The sequence below is a fragment of the Pongo pygmaeus genome, chromosome X (genome assembly GCF_028885625.2).
Source record: "Pongo pygmaeus isolate AG05252 chromosome X, NHGRI_mPonPyg2-v2.0_pri, whole genome shotgun sequence".
Classification (NCBI taxonomy): Eukaryota; Metazoa; Chordata; class Mammalia; order Primates; family Hominidae; genus Pongo; species Pongo pygmaeus.
Window position 1 is genome coordinate 40,394,709 of NC_072396.2, and position 15,774 is coordinate 40,410,482.

General features: G+C 46.3%; 1 long non-coding RNA gene and 1 pseudogene across 1 annotated transcript in view; one reads left to right on the plus strand and one right to left on the minus strand.

Moving 5' to 3' along the window:
- The first annotated feature begins 1,669 nt into the window (after positions 1 to 1,669).
- LOC129025299 (uncharacterized) overlaps positions 1,670 to 15,774 on the plus strand; it is a 33,690-nt gene continuing 19,585 nt past the window's right edge. The window contains exon 1 of the long non-coding RNA XR_008497203.2: positions 1,670 to 1,885. This is a non-coding gene — a long non-coding RNA (uncharacterized LOC129025299). The remainder of the gene's footprint in view (positions 1,886 to 15,774) is intronic.
- On the minus strand, positions 14,051 to 15,265 carry LOC129025298 (glyceraldehyde-3-phosphate dehydrogenase-like; annotated as a pseudogene).

The following is a 15,774-nucleotide window of genomic DNA, read 5'->3' on the forward strand; positions in this document are numbered from 1 at the left end:
TAACTGTGGTCTGTAGACTGGGCTGATCAGCTGCCTCAGTGTTGCCTGGGGGCTTGTTAGAAATGCAAATTCTCCAGCCCCACCCTCGACCTGCGGAACCCGAATCTGCATCTTAACAAGATCCCTGGGTGATTCGTATGCGCATTAGTTCGAGAAGCCGGGGCTGGATCCCTGGTGTTTCACCGAATGCAGCATAGATGAGTCAAACAGCCTCTTAATACTTCTCTCTGCAAACAAGAGGTGAGCTCCTCCCCCACTGAGGGCCTTACTTCGAGAACTTTGGATAGAGGAAGCTAGAGGCATCAGTTAGGTCTCTTGTGGAGCGCAGTTCATTTTGTGAGAATATTGCATTCCCCACCCACCCCCAGGATCATTAGGAACTTCTGACCCATCTTCTGATCATCCAACATTCACACGGATGCGGGGTGCAAACTCATTAAAGGACTTGTTACTCCAAGGGGTCTCTCTGGGAATTGTCCTTTGGGTTCTTCCCTCCCACCCTCATTGCTTTGTTTCTCCTTTGCGGTCTGAAATGTCTCCCATCTCCTCATCTTTATGAAACTCGATTTCATGGCCCTGATGCTGAGATTTTGATACATGCTGACACCCCCTCCCTCTTCATTCTCCCCTGCCTTTACATCTCACTGACATATTTCAACTCCCTCCTACTGTTCTCATCAGTTCTCTGAAGAGACCATCTTTTCCTCCTCTCTGCCTTGGTGGTCATAAACTCGGTTATTTAGTGTGGATTCTGGTTCCCCTCGCTCCTGCCGAGGCCAGGCAGGTGAACAATCAGGCCATTGTTTAGATGCGGAGCAGGTGACAAATAGTTATGGTTGCTCTTTGCTGGAATTCTAAATAGTGGCTGTCACTCTTCATTGACTATAAAATGTACAAATGTGAATGATAAGAAAGAACATAACTGTGCCCCATCTTATCAAATTTATTTTAGCTGTGCTTTAAAATCAATTTAATTTGTAAATTATTCATGGCATGTAGCAACTATTACAGACTTGCACTACCAAAACCTATGCTTTAAAGATTGTACTAACTTTTTCAAGGCATTCTATAAATGCTTTTTATTACTTTTTATTATGGAAGTAATGCGTATCTATTTCAGAAAATGTGGATACTACAGATAAGCAAAAATAATTATTTTATTATTGTCACCTTTAATCCTATGACCAAGAAAATCACTGTTAACATTTTAGTATATATCATTTCAGTCTTTTTTCACTCTATACATATACACACTTACATGGACAGCTCTCTCTCTTTTTTGGTGTCGTCGTATGTGCCAGGTTGTCACCCAAAGTGGCCGCCATCAGTTCCTTCCCCCATTGTACTGGAGGCCTTCCCACCCACCGCGTTCTGGAGCAGCATCGGGTCTGCCCTCCAGAGCCAACTGTATGCATTCTTTCCAACTCTGCATTTGGTGACATCCTGTTGGTAGCTTGAGATCAGCCATGCTAGAAAATGCTACCAATCAGGGTTTTGTTTTTGCTTCGTTTTTTTTTCCAAGTCATGCGGTTGTTAAACATTTACCAGCATACTGCTTTGTCAATAGATGCCCAAGGCCACCTTCGTGGGCACACGATCCGAGCAGTCACACAGGACCCTGTGATCAGAATGGCCTCACTTGGGTTTAATGCTCTGCTGTCTTCATCTTAAAATTCTTAATAATTTAATGTTTGAGCCCGTGCTTTGTAAGTGAAGTCTGATGGAACAACGGAGCATGCACATGAGTAGAGGAGATACAGACGATACGTGTGTCTGAGTTGTTTGTGGCTCCATTAGCGTATGGTGTTGATGATGCCCCCTGAGCACAGAATTCTGGTGAACCCACAATGCATGGGAGTTCAGCGAGATTCAATGCCAGTACAAGGTAAGCATTTTATATCTATGGAGGAAGTGGGGAGCTGACAGCCCTGAGAGGCCACACTTTCCATTTGAAACAGTACTTGATTCAGATGCAAAAAAAACAGAAGGCGATGGTGGCATTTGAAAAAAACACAAATGACCGAGGCACCCTCTCATATTTTTTCTTGTGTTACTTCCATGTCTTAGCCAACCACTTACACTAAAAACAGTGACATGGAAGGAAAGGGAAAGATAAAGTAGCCCATAATCTCTTTTCCTTCCAGTCCTTTCTGACTCATCGGTAAGCTGAAGGCACAGTCTTGGTAGAATGCAAGCATAGCAAGAAGTCAAATAAAACAGTTTCCACTGTTCGGGTAAGAACAAAATACATATGCATATATGAGCTCCGAAACACAAATTGTGTAATTTCAGTGATTCTGCATACTAGTTAAATGCTCTTATATTTGCATTTAAAACTGACATTGCACAATATATAGATAAATGGTACATTCATGTTAATAATTTACAATTTTAATTTTTCTTTACTTAGAAGCACATTAAATAGCAAATAAACACCATAAGTCAAGAGAGAGCACATGGGAGAAAGGAAAAAGCTTTATATTCCAGTGCCTGCTGTGGTTCGAATGTTTTTGTCTCCTCCAAAATTCATGTTGAAACTTAACCCCCAATGCAACATTATTGGGGGGTGGGGCCTTTGGGAGGTGATTGAGTCATGAGGGCTCTGCCCTCATGAATGGGATCAAGTGCCCTTATAAAAGGGCTTGCGGATCACATGAGGCCAGGAGTTTGAGACCAGCCTGGCCAACCTGGTGAAACCCTGTCTCTACTAAAAAATAGCCAGGTGTGTGCCTGTAATCCCAGCTACTCGGGAGGCTGAGGCATGAGAATCCCCTGTACCCAGGAGGCAGAGGTTGCAGTGAGCGGAGATCCCGCCACTGCATTTTTTGAGACTCCATCTTAAAAAAAAGCCGGGGGGGGCGGGGGTGGGCCTTGATGGAGGGAGTTTGTCCATTTTCACCCCTTCTGTCCCTTCTACCATGTGAGGACACAGCATGAGGATGCAGCAATAAGGCATCATTTTGGAAGAAGAGACAGGGCTATCACCAGACATCAAACTTGCCAGCACCTTGATCTTTAACTTCTCAGCCTCCAGAACTGTGAGAAATAAATTTCTGTTCTTTTTTTTTTTCTTTTTTTTTGAGGCGGAGTCTTGCTCTGTCACCCAGGCTGGAGTGCAGTGGTGTGATCTCAGATCTCGGCTCACTGCAACCTCCGTCTCCCGGGTTCAAGTGACCCTCATGCCTCAGCCTCCCGAGTAGCTGGGACTACAGGCGTACACCACCACATCTGGCTAATTTTTGTATTTTTAATAGAGATGTTGGCCAGGCTGGTCTCGAACTCCAGACTTAAGGTGATCCACCCACCTCGGCCTCCCAAAGTGCTGGGATTACAGGCATAAGCCACTGCACCTGGCCAAATTTCTATTCTTTAAAAATGACCCAGTCTCAGATATTTTGTTATAGCAGCAAAAACGAAGATGGTACCTTGAATGGCATTTATTCCTGTTTGGTTTTGGTTTTGTTTTTATCATGGGACCCTTCATTTTTATTTCGCAGTGGGCCTCTCAAATTGTGAAGCCAGCTGTGACCATGCCACTTCCCCTACTGAGGGATGGAGTCTATTCCTCTGCCTCTTGAATCTAGTCTGGCCTATGACTACTTTAACCAGTAGAATTCCATAGAAAAGGGCTATGTCAGTTGCACACCTCACCTTGAAGAGGACTGGAGGTTTTCACTTCCTGCCTCTTGGAGCCCTGAGCCAGCATGAATAAAGTCTAGGCTACTCTGCTGGAGAGAGGGACATAAGGGTGTCAGACGTGTGAGGGAAGTAGCCACCTCACACACCTCAGCCCTAGCTGCCTTCTAACTGCAACCACCTGAGAGACCCCAGGCAAAAACCACCCAGCCAAGCTCTGTTGACCAACAGAATCATGAGAGATAATAAGAAATAACAATTATGTAATGCCACTAAGCTTCAAGATGACTTGTTCAGCAGTAAGAGATAACTAGAACAGTGTCCCTCACCTTTTATAACCTGTGTTTTTAGATTTCAAAAAGGAAATTCTAGATTTATTTCTTCCAGGAAATCATAATGCTAAGTAGCAAATATTATGACATAGTAAGAGTAGATCTCAAAGTGTAGTGTGCCTGAGATTTATTGGGCTGGGGCGGGGGGATGGGGGGGATGCATTAAAAGTGCAGCTCCAGCCAGGCTAAGTGGTTCATGCCTATAATCCCAGCATTTTGGGAGGCCAAGGCGGGCAGATCATTTGAGGTTAGGAGTTCAAGACCAGCCTGGCCAACATGGTGAAACCCCATCTCTACTCATAATACAAAAATTAGCCGGGCGTGGTGGTGGGCACCTGTAGTCCCAGCTACTCAGGAGGCTGAGGCAGGAGAATCGCTTGAACCCAGGAGGCGGAGGTTGCAGTGAGCCGAGATCACACCACTGCACTCCAGCCTGGATGACAGAGAGAGATCCCGTCTCAAAAAAAAAAACAAAACAAAATGCACCTCCTCTGACTTCAGACCCCCAGATTCAGAGTCAGTAAATCTAGGGGTATGGCCAAGGAATCTGTATGTTTACAAGCCCCCACATGATCCTAAGGCAGGCCTTTGGTGAACCACAGTTTTCAGAACACTGTTTCAGGGAGTACTAGTCCATGGTGGCAATGGGATATTGTTTTCAGTGTCAGAAGATTCCTATAGCTGCCCCACATCGAATTTTAGTATTTGATGATGGCCCGGGTGGGTTAACTGAAATAAAGGTGGCCTGCCCATCACAGAACTTTCCTCATCAGACATTTGAAAAACAACAGAGAAAGCAAAAGACAGACTATTGTTCTCACATGTTGAACAGAAACTTATTCGGTCAGAGTAAGTGTACTACTCATAGAAGCATACATGGGAGTTGAGAGAAAGAGAGACTACCCATTTTCCGCCTGCACCAGTCTCTTCCTTTCTGTCATCATTGCCAAAAGAGACATGGGTGGCCCCAAAATGTCACTGGGTTTCAGTTCTTCAGAGGGAAATGCTTCTGCTAGCAATGACAGAAGTGCAAAAGGGCAAGCCCAACCACGCAACCACATTTCAAGCTAGAAGGACAAAAGGAGGAGATGGCAGAAATACAACCCAGAAGCTGAGGCCACCTGGCAAAAGCTGGCACCACAGAAGAGCCCCAGCTGCTGCACGGATGCCACTCAGTGCAGAGAATGGGGAAGAGTTACCCTGGCGTCCTCCTGCATCTGGCCCCTGATTTCCATCAGTGTCTCCCATTGGCCAGGCATACCAGGAAAGCAGAGGACATGGGTGCTGGGGAAATGGAGTTCTCTGTCGAGACAAAGCAGGGTGCGAAAGGGCAGGCATGGATCTGGGAGCAAACAGGTGACCGCAACAGCATTCACTTGGCCCACACCTGTCTGCATATCCAGGCAAGGCACTGCCCAAGCACTTTAGCGGTCACTGTCAGTGCCCCACCCCTATCCCCTTGGCACTGACTGAGCCCAGGAAGAAGCATCTTACTGGAGACGCTTGCAGCTCTGCCTGAGGGTGTTTCCTGGCCACAGAAGCCTGCTCGGGCTGCACTGGGCAGGCCGAAGGCCTGGGGAGTTGGCGTTCTGGGAGTAACCCTTCATCAACAGTGTACGGGAGTTGGTGGCTACTTACTGCAGCTTTCTCACCCCTCCAGGTCCTCAGTGAGACTAGGTCCCAGCTGCTCACAGTTCTATCTGCTCATTAGTCAACATCTGCGTTGACTTCCTCTCCTTCCTTTTCATACCCACTCCCATTCCAAATAAACTCCTTGCATGGGTTTGTCCAGGACCTAACCCTAAGAGAAGCCAGTCTAAGACAAACACCCCAACTCAACTCACAGCCAGCATTTGTGCCTTGTTGCCAGCATGCCCCGCAGCAGCCCAGAACCAGAGTGGTGGCAGTAAACCAGCCCCCAAGGCCAGAGAAGGCAGGCCAGGGCTGGGCCTCCCTGTATCCCTCCCTGGGATTTACAACCCTCCAGCCCTATTTGGCTCCTCCCACCCACCACAGAACATCTTCCCTTTCTTTCCTTCCAAGAGAGGAAGAGCAGGATGAGAGAAGCTCAGGGACCCCCAACAGTAGAAGTCAAGGGCAGACTTGGGCATGGAACATTCTCCCACAATCTCTATCCCATTCCCACTACCACACCCCATGATCTGCCCCCAGCACCCCACAAGAAGCCGCTCCTCCTCAGAGGGGAGTGAGTTAAGTGTCGCGTTACCAAGGAACTGCCACAGTAGCCACCAAAGTGACTGCTCGTTATTTGAACACTTTCTTCTATTTGACTGAATACAGGAAAAATGTCACAAATAGAATATTCATCATCCCCCTCGAGCGCCTTTTCTTCCCTGCTTATCTCCCTGCTGTCATGTATGAATCCCAGCTTCAGGTTCATTTGGTATGTTGAGTGCGTGCCCGGGGAGAGGATGCACTGAAAGGCTTGCCCACATGCTCCGTGCCGCGCGACAGCCCTCCCTCCCCACTGGTGACACCCACCAGACAAACGCCACTCACAGTGACCCTCAAGGGTAGGACACCGTCTGCCTAAGTGGAGGGGCCTTCTGCTCCATGCAGAGGGAACATAAAGGACCTGAGGAGCCTTCACAGCCATTTAGTGATTCTCGGCATGTCACTTTTACAGACACCTCAGCTTCCAGAGCTTTTATCCTCAGGTGCGTCTTAGAAGATGCAGGATGGCATCCCCACCCCACTTCAAACACCGTCTGTTTCAAGATCCTCAGAGGGGCTAACGCCGCCTGCCAATTTCTCAGCTAGAGTCATCAGCGTGCAGCATCTCTCTGCCTCCTTTCCATCAGTGCCAGAGACTTCCCCAGCCCGCTCCTCCTCCAGCCAGGCCCCATCCTGCACATTGCCATGTCAGGCTGCAGGGAACACGTTTCTAGGACTGGAAAATCAAAGTACTTATTGCCCTGACAATTAGATATTATGTTCAACTGCAGTAACACAAACCTGAAAACCAATGGCTTAAACAAGGGAGGGTTTTTTTTTTCTTTTTCTCCAGTAATATCATTCCAGAAGTGGGCCAGCAAGGGCTGATATGGCCAATCTATGAGGCCACCAAAGACCCAGCCTTTTTCTCCTTCATTCTTGGATATGACCATCACCCCATGCTCTTATTAATAAGATGGCCACTGAAACTCCAGCTATCACATCCGAATTCCTCACAGGATAAAAAAAGAAGGGCAGAATGGAGGTCCCAAGCTGAATGAGCCTCTCTTATAAAGAGCTTTCCCAGAAATCCCACCCAAGAACTCCAGCCATACCTTGTTGGCAGGTCTGTGTCACATGACCATCCCTAGCTGCAAGGGAGGCTAGGAAATCTAAGCTTTTAGCTGAGCACACTGTCATCATGCATGCAATTTCAGTTCTGCTGGTGTTATGGGCTAAGTTGCATTCCCTCCAAATTCATACGTTAAACTCTTAACCACCCATACCTCAAAATGTGACTGTATTTGGAGATAGGGCCTTTACAGAGGTGATTAAGGTAAAATGAGGTCATTAGGTTGGGCCCGAATTCACTATGAGTGGTGTCGTTATGAAAAGAGGAAATTAGGACACAGACACGTGCATACAGGAAATACCATGTGAAGACACAGCGAGAAGACGGCCATGTGCAAGTCAAGGAGAGAGGCCTCAGAAGGAATCAACCCTGCCGAGACCTTGATCTCAGATTTCCAGCCTCCAGACTGTGAGAAAATCCATCTCTGTTGTTTAAGCCCCCCGGTGTGTGGTCCTTTGTTATGGCAGCCAGAGCAGACTAATCCAGATAGTAAGGAAGGAGAGAAGACCGGCTGTGGGTGGGCAATTAGCAAGACCTGGCGCATTTGGGGAGGCCAGGTCTTTATTACCTGGCCTTTTAAAGATATCTTTAAAGAACCTCAGCATACTTTTTCAAAGATCCCTTTTAAGATATTGTTTATCAGGTGGTGTCCTGAGGGCCTGCACCATCCCCACCCTTCCCGGCTCTCCCCAGCCTGCATTTCTCTCTTCCCTAGAAACGCTTGTGTAAAAATTGCGGCCTCTCTGGAATGATTTGAGAAGTACTGAAATAGCCCTCCCTCCCTTCCACTGGCCATAAATAGCCTGAAAGTCTAAAGTTGGTGCTTCATTCCTTTGGTTAATCCATTATCCGTATGAAAGTGCAAATTAACTGGCAAATGATCTAGGTCTCATGAGCCCAGAGCAGGTTTGGATGGAGGGAGAGAGCACGGGACAGGGTCAGGGGTGGGAAGGGAGAACCAAAAAGTCAGAGGCCAGGAGGGCACAGAAGGCCCAGGTGGGGCTGCTACCAGCAGAGGAGTCTCTCAAACACTGTGGGCCTGTCCTACTTTGCTAAAAGGGAGCATGGGAAGGTGCTGGGGTCAGGATCCAAATTTTCCCAGGGAAGACCCTGTACCTCTGCCCCATCCTAATGAAACTACATTTAGACACCACCTTTCTACACCTTCACTCCCCTGCGTTCCCTCACTTGCCCTCCAAGCTTCTCCACAGGAAATCCCTAGAGAGTTGGATTGGGATATCCTGCCTCCCCTTGGGTGCCCGTGACACTGGTTCCCTCATGTGGGATGTCACAGACATGAGCCTCTGTCTTTGCTGAGTATGACAGAATATATTGAAGAATTCTTTCAGAAAAATGTTAAACTTCCCAAGTCTTTTTTTTTTTTTTTTTAATATAGAGACGGGGTCTCACTATGTTGCCCAGGCTGGTCTCTAACTCCTGGGCTCAAGTGATCCTCTGGGATTGCAGGCCACCACACCCGGCCCCAAGTCTTTTATTTACTCATTTATTTATTTTCTTTTTTGAAACAGGCTCTGTCACCCAGGCTGGAGTGCAGTGGCACTATCACTTCTCACTTGCAGCATCGACCTCCCATGCTCAGGTGATCCTCCCACCTCAGCTCCCACCTCACCTCCCACCTCAGCTCCCACCTCACCTTCCACCTCCCACATGAGTAGCTGGGACTACAAATACACACCACCACGCCCGGCTAATTTTCGTATTTTTTTGTAGAGACAGGGTCTCTCTGTGTTGCCCAGGCTGCTCTTGAACTCCTGGCCTCAAGGGATCCATCTGCCTCGGCTTCCCAAAGTGCTGGGATTACAGGTGTGAGCCACTGTGCCTGGCTCCAAGTCTTGTCTTTTCTTTTTTTTTTTTTTTGATGGAGTCTTGCTCTGTCGCCCAGGCTGGAGTGCAATGGCATGATCTCGGCTCACCGCAACCCCTGCATCCTGGGTGCAAGCGATTCTCCTGCCTCAGCCTCCTGTGTAGCTGGGATTACAGGTGCGCACCACCAAGCCCAGCTAATTTTTTTTTTTTTTTTTTTTTTTTTTGTATTTTTAGTAGAGACGGGGTTTTGCCATGTTGTCCAGGCTGGTCTCATACTCCCGACCTTCTTGGCCTCCCAAAGTGCTGAGATTACAGGCATGTGCCACCACGCCTGGCCCCAAGTCTTTTCATGTCCAAAAATATATTTAATTTGCCCTCCCACTTGAATATTAATTGGCCAGTGTGTTGGCATTTAGTCGTTATCACTCCACACTATACCTGCCCTTTTAAACTCAGCTCCATAGCGCTGGGGCTAGGAGCCTGCTAACTACATTTCCTAGCTGCCTTCCTGTTAGAGTCAGCCAAGAGGGGGCACTGGGAGGAGATGGAAAAGCAGGAGGAATGGAAAAGCTTCCAGCTTCTGGTTCCAACAGGGTGTCGTTGCTCAAATCTCAAGACGATTGTCCTCAAAAGTTTGAAGACCTCACTCCATTGTCTTCTAGCATTCCCGCTGAGGTCTTTAACACCCAGTTACTACATTTCATCTTTCTGGAGGATTTAGACTTTTTTTTTTCCATTACCCTTGGAGTTCAGAAATCTTGATGCCTTTAGGGATGGGCCTTTTATAATTCTTCTTGTTTGGCATTTTGTCTGTTCTTTAAATCTAAAGATGGAAGTTTTTCCCCAGCTCAGGGAAATTGTTTGTTCTGTCACTACTTAGATTATCTCCTCTCATACAGACTCTCTGTTCTTGGCTTCTGAGAATTACTATTAGATAGACAGTTAAATTTCAGGTCCTGCCCCATGTCTCTTAATTTTTCTCTTACACTTAAAAAAAATCTTTTTATCTGTTTTGCATTCTTTGAGAGAATCTCTCAGCCCTGTCATCTATTCAGTCTTCAGCCATGGTCACTTGGCTACTCAGTCTTTCCAATGAGCTTATTATGTTAGCAATTGCACTTTTTGTAATTTCAAGAACTCTGACATATTCTTTTGACAGCAGTCAGCTCTCTATTTATGGATAGTACTTTTATTTCATTTAAATATCTCTCTAGATCCTGGGAGAATTCTGTAGGGATTAGTTCTTTTGTTTGTTTAGTTTGGTACCTCTCTCACGATGTTGGTTTTCCTCAAATATGTTTGATAACTCTTTACTCTCTGTTCCTGTTATAGATGAAGGTCCAGGCTTATCTATAGTGGAGGCTGCTGTGTATCTTCTACACTCCAGTGAAAAATGCCTGTTCTCATGACAGCAAAAGCAAGCGATGGTTATGAAAGCCCAAACTCATTGCTGTTTTGGTGAAGAAGGGCTTGGATCAAGCCACTTTTCCTTTTAAAATGTTTAGGTACTGTCTTATTTTGAGCTGCTATGACAAAATACTATAGACTAGATGGCTTATTAAATAATAGCAGATTTCTTAAATAATTGATTAAATAATAAAAAATAAATTATAAATAAAAAATAAGGCCAAGCGTGGTGGCTCATGCCTGTAATCCCAGTGCTTTAGGAGGCTAAGAGGGGAGGATCACTTAAGATTAAGAGTTCCAGACCAGCCTGGACAACACAGCGAGACCCTGTCTCTACAAAAAACTTAAAAATTTGCTGGGTGTAGGGGTAGACACCCTATGGTCTCAGCTACTCAGGAGGCTGAGGTGGGAGGATCACCTGAGCTCAGGAGGTCGAGGCTGTAGTGAGCTGTGACTATGCCATTGTACTCCAGCCTGGGCAAAAGAGCGAGACCCTGTCTCTAAAAAGAAAAGAAAAGAAAGTGGATAAACTGTGGTACATTCACACAACAGAATACTACTTAGCAAATAAACTAAATGAACTACTGGCTGCACACACAACCTAAATGAATCTCACCAATACAGTGTTGCACATGAGAAGCCAGATTTGAGAGTCCGTACTGTATGATTCCATTTAGAGAAAGGTCAAAAACAGGCAAAATTCATCTGTGATGTTAGAAGTCTGTGTAGTGGTCAACCTTGGGGGAGGGGGAGAATAGTAACTGGGAAGGGGCATGAGGTGGAGTTCTGGGGACCTGATTATATTCAATTCCTTGTCCTGAGTGCTGGTTAAACAGGTGTGCCCAATGTGTAAAAATATACTCACTGTCTGCTTATATGTATGCATTTATGTATGTATATTTTGCTTTGATTTAAAAATTAAGCTGGGTGCAGTGGCTCACACCTGTAATCCCAGCACTTTGGGAGCCTGGGAGTTTAAGACCAATCTGGGCAATATAGTGAGACCTTGTCTCTACAATTTTCTTTTTTTTTTAAGTTAGCCGGGTGTGGTGGTGCGTGCCTGTAGTCACAGCTACTCGAGAGGGTGAAGTGGGACCATCACTTGAGCCCAGGAGGCAGAGGTTGCAGTGAGCCCTGATCATGCCACTGCACTTCAGCCTGGGTGACAGAGCGATACATTGTCACACACACAAAAAAAATGACAATATATAGGCAAGATTGGCTGTGGGTTCATGGTTACTAGGGCTGGATGAAGGGTACATGGGGGCTTATTACAGTGTTTAGTCTACTTTCAGGTGTTTTAAAAATTCTCCATAATAAAAGAAATTTTCTTAGGTGACCTTATTTTAAAAATACATATTTTCCCCATGGAGGTGGGGGAGGATTGTGATTATTGTTTTTAGTTGGAAGATGGGGGGATAATATCCAAATGCATTGCCCTATACTTTTTTCTATACTAGCAAGGGTAGATTCCCCAGCTAGGCCCACTTCTCCATTTAAAGACCCTTCAATCTTTCTGTCACCTCTCTCCTCAGTTACCCTCCACATCCCCAGGAAACTGGCCTATACATTCAGGGACAATTATTTTCACAAGAAGAAAGCTGTCCAGAGCTTCCATTAGCTCCTATGCATTTTTATTGATTTATACCTGCCTTGTTCCAAAGATGTATTTAAGGTTTACAAAGATGCATACAATAAAACAGCATAAAATAAATTAGCAGTAAATAAGAACAAATGACGTAAAGGGAAAACAAGGAGAGGAAAATAAGATGGAGCCAAGAGTGAGGTGATTACACAAAACACCTGCCACGAAACCTGCTGCACTCACTGGAGACAGAACACAAGTTTGAGACTGAGTTCCCCAGCAGCCCAGGGGAAAAAGGAAGCTGGGTTGCACTGTGACTTATATCGCTGAGCCGAGTCAGTGATATAAAAACAAAGCACAGTTGGGAGAAGCACAGTTATTCCTAACATGGAGATCAGGGAGGCAAGTTTTTGCCATAGATTATCATAAATATCGTATCACAAACAACATCCTCACATTACACAGGGCAAAAGAACACACAAGACTGTCTTAACCTCACACCACCATATTAGTATACTGCAACAAAAGCAATGATGCTGTTCAGGGAAAACTATGCCGCAGTGACTAACAGGGGTCTTACACTAAGGTGGCTTCACAAGGGACAGACTCTGGAATATCTCATGCAAAATTTCTTAGCCTGGAAACCATGCACCAGGATTCAGGGGTTCAGGAATCCTTGGCACAGTAAGCAAAAGTGTGTGCATCCGTGCACTTTTTCCAGGACTGGGTCCATAGGTTTCATTGCATTCTCAAAGGTGTCAGTGAGTCCAAGAAAAGTGAAGAATTACCCACATGGAGGAAAAGCAGCAGCACACACTTCCAAACTTCTCCATAAACTGCTTCTCCCTCACTGCTGGCACATGACTTCTTACAGTTACCAATGAGGCGTGGAAATGAAGGTTTGACATTCAATGAAGCTGGGGTAGGAGTCTCCTCCTGTGAGGATGAGCTGATTCAGAGCCAGGCTCCAAGTAGAAGGCCCCCTACCCCTGCTCAGAGAGTTGCCTGGGAGCCCCCAGGGGCTGGGTAACTTTGCGGCAACAGAGTGATGGAGGTGCCCCCGTGGTTCCAAGCCATCAAGCAGGGTTACAATAATCTCTACTGGGGAATTTTTCTTCTAATTTGAGACAATGATAACTAAACACCCACCTAAATCATTTTTTAAAAGTCATTAATCTTTGATCGTGTGACTTCCTAATGAATTCTCCAAGCTCAACTAGTATAAAATGTGTTCCAAGGTGACCCAGGTGATTAGCTGCTGGGGTTATAAGCCAAGCACCAGGTACAAACTGGGGAATCTCTACCACCAACAATGGCTTCCGATCCAAAACAACTAAACTGTAGTTCTCCTTTCTGCCAATAATTAGATGGAAGTTGTTTATTAAAGTCATTGCTGGATGTCATTACTGATAATAACAACGGCTAGTATTTATTAAGCATGTATTACATACCAGGCACTATATTTTCTTATGTGATCTTCAGAACAGTGCTCTGACTGGGCAGCTGACTAGCCCATCATTCCCATTTTTTTAAAATCTTTTTTTTCTTTTTAAGAGATGGGGGTCTCACTATGTTGCCCAGGCTGGAGCACAGTGACTATTCACAGGCAAGATCCCACTACTGATCAGCATGGGAGTTTTGACCTGCTCCGTTTCCGACCTGGGCCAGTTCACCCTTTCTTAGGCAACCTCGTGGTCCCCCGCCCCTGGGAGGTCACCATATTGATGCTGAACTTAGTGTGGACACTTGATCAGCATAGTGTGCTACAGCCCAGAAGTCCTTGGCTCAATTGATCCTCCCACCTCAGCCTCCGGAGTAGCCAGGACCACAAGCATGCACCACTGTGCCTGACCCATCATTGTCATTTTACAGATGGGCAATTCTAGGTTTAGAGAGGTAAAGTAATTTGCAGAAAGTCAAAATGTAGCCAAGATTTTTCTCTCTCTCTCTTTTTTATTTTTTTGGCTGAGCACAGGGTACTTTATTGATGGTATATGACAAAGTGGGGCTCCCTAGGCCCCTCCCCTCTTCAAAGGGTCTACATGGAAACTGTGAGGAAGGGAGATTCAGTGTGGTGGGGGACTGAGTGTGGCAGGGACTTCCCAGCAGTGAGGGTCTCTCTCTTCCTCTTGTACTCTCGCTGGGGCTGGTGGTCCAGGGGTCTTACTCCTTGGAGGCCATGTGGGCCATGAGGTCCACCACCCTGTTGCTGTAGCCAAATTCATTGTCATACCAGGAAATGAGCTTGACAAAGTGGTTGTTGAGGGCAATGACAGCCCCAGCATTGAAGGTGGAAGAGTGGGTGCCACTGTTGAAGTCAGAGGAGACCACCTGGTGCTCAGTGTAGCCCAGAATGCCCTTGAGGGGGCCCTCCAATGCCTGCTTCACCACCTTCTTGATGTCATCATATTTGGCAGGTTTTTCCAGATGGCAGGTCAGGTCCACCACTGACACATTGGCAGTGGGGACATGGAAGGCCATGCCAGTGAGCTTCCCGTTCAGCTCAGGGATGAACATGCCCATAGCCTTGGCAGCACCAGTAGAGGCAGGGATGATGTTCTAGAGAGCCCCGTGGCCATCACGCCACAGTTTCCCAGAGGGGCAATCCACAGTCTTCTGGGTGGCAGTGATGGCGTGGACTGTGGTCATGAGTCCTTCCACGATACCAAAGTTGTCATGGATGACCTTGGCCAGGGGTGCTAAGCAGTTGGCGGTGCAGGAGGCATTGCCGACAATCTTGAGGTTGTTGTCATACTTCTCATGGTTCACACCCATGACGAACATTGGGGCGTCAGCAGAGGGGGCAGAGATGATGACCCTTTTGGCTCCCCCCTGCAAATGAGCCCCAGCCTTCTCCATGGTGGTGAAGATGCCAGTGGACTCCATGACGCACTCAGAGCCAGCATCGCCCCACTTGATTTTGGAGGGATCTCACTCCTGGAAGATGGTGATGGGATTTCCATTGATGACAAGCTTCCCATTCTCAGCCTTGATGGTGCCATGGAATTTGCTATGGGTGGAATCATATTGGAACACGTAAACCATGTAGTTCAGGTCAATGAAGGGGTCATTGATGGCAACAATATCCACTTTACCAGAGTTAAAAGCAGCCCTGGTGACCAGGCACCCAGTACGACCAAATCTGTTGACCCTAACCTTCACCTTCCCCATGGTGTCTCAGGGATACGGTTCAGCTGGTGATGCAAAAGAAGATGCGGCTGACTGTAGAACAGGAGGAGAAGAGAGCCAAGCCAAGATTTTTCTGACTTACCTGTCTTTGCCCTTAACCACTACACTGTGACATTTATGAATATGAAACTTTCAGCTCACCAGCAGTGGTATCAAAAGGTTAAGAAATGAGTTTAAAAGGTGGGGAGAGGCAGTGGTAGGGGAGAAGAAAGTCTTGCTTTATGCCCCTGAAAATACTTGTCATATCCATTAGAAGGCCGTTCTCCCTGTTTCAATGGTCTCTTGCTGTATAGCAAACCACCCTAAAACGTGGAGGCATATGTAGGGGAGAAAAGATTTATTTTCTCATTCATCACTGGGTTCATGGATGAGGCACCTAAAGCAAGATAGATTAACAAGAGAAAAGCATACAAATGTATTTCATATACGTTTTACGTGACATGAGAATACTCAGAAATGAAAACCCAAAGAAATGGGTAAACTTGCATATT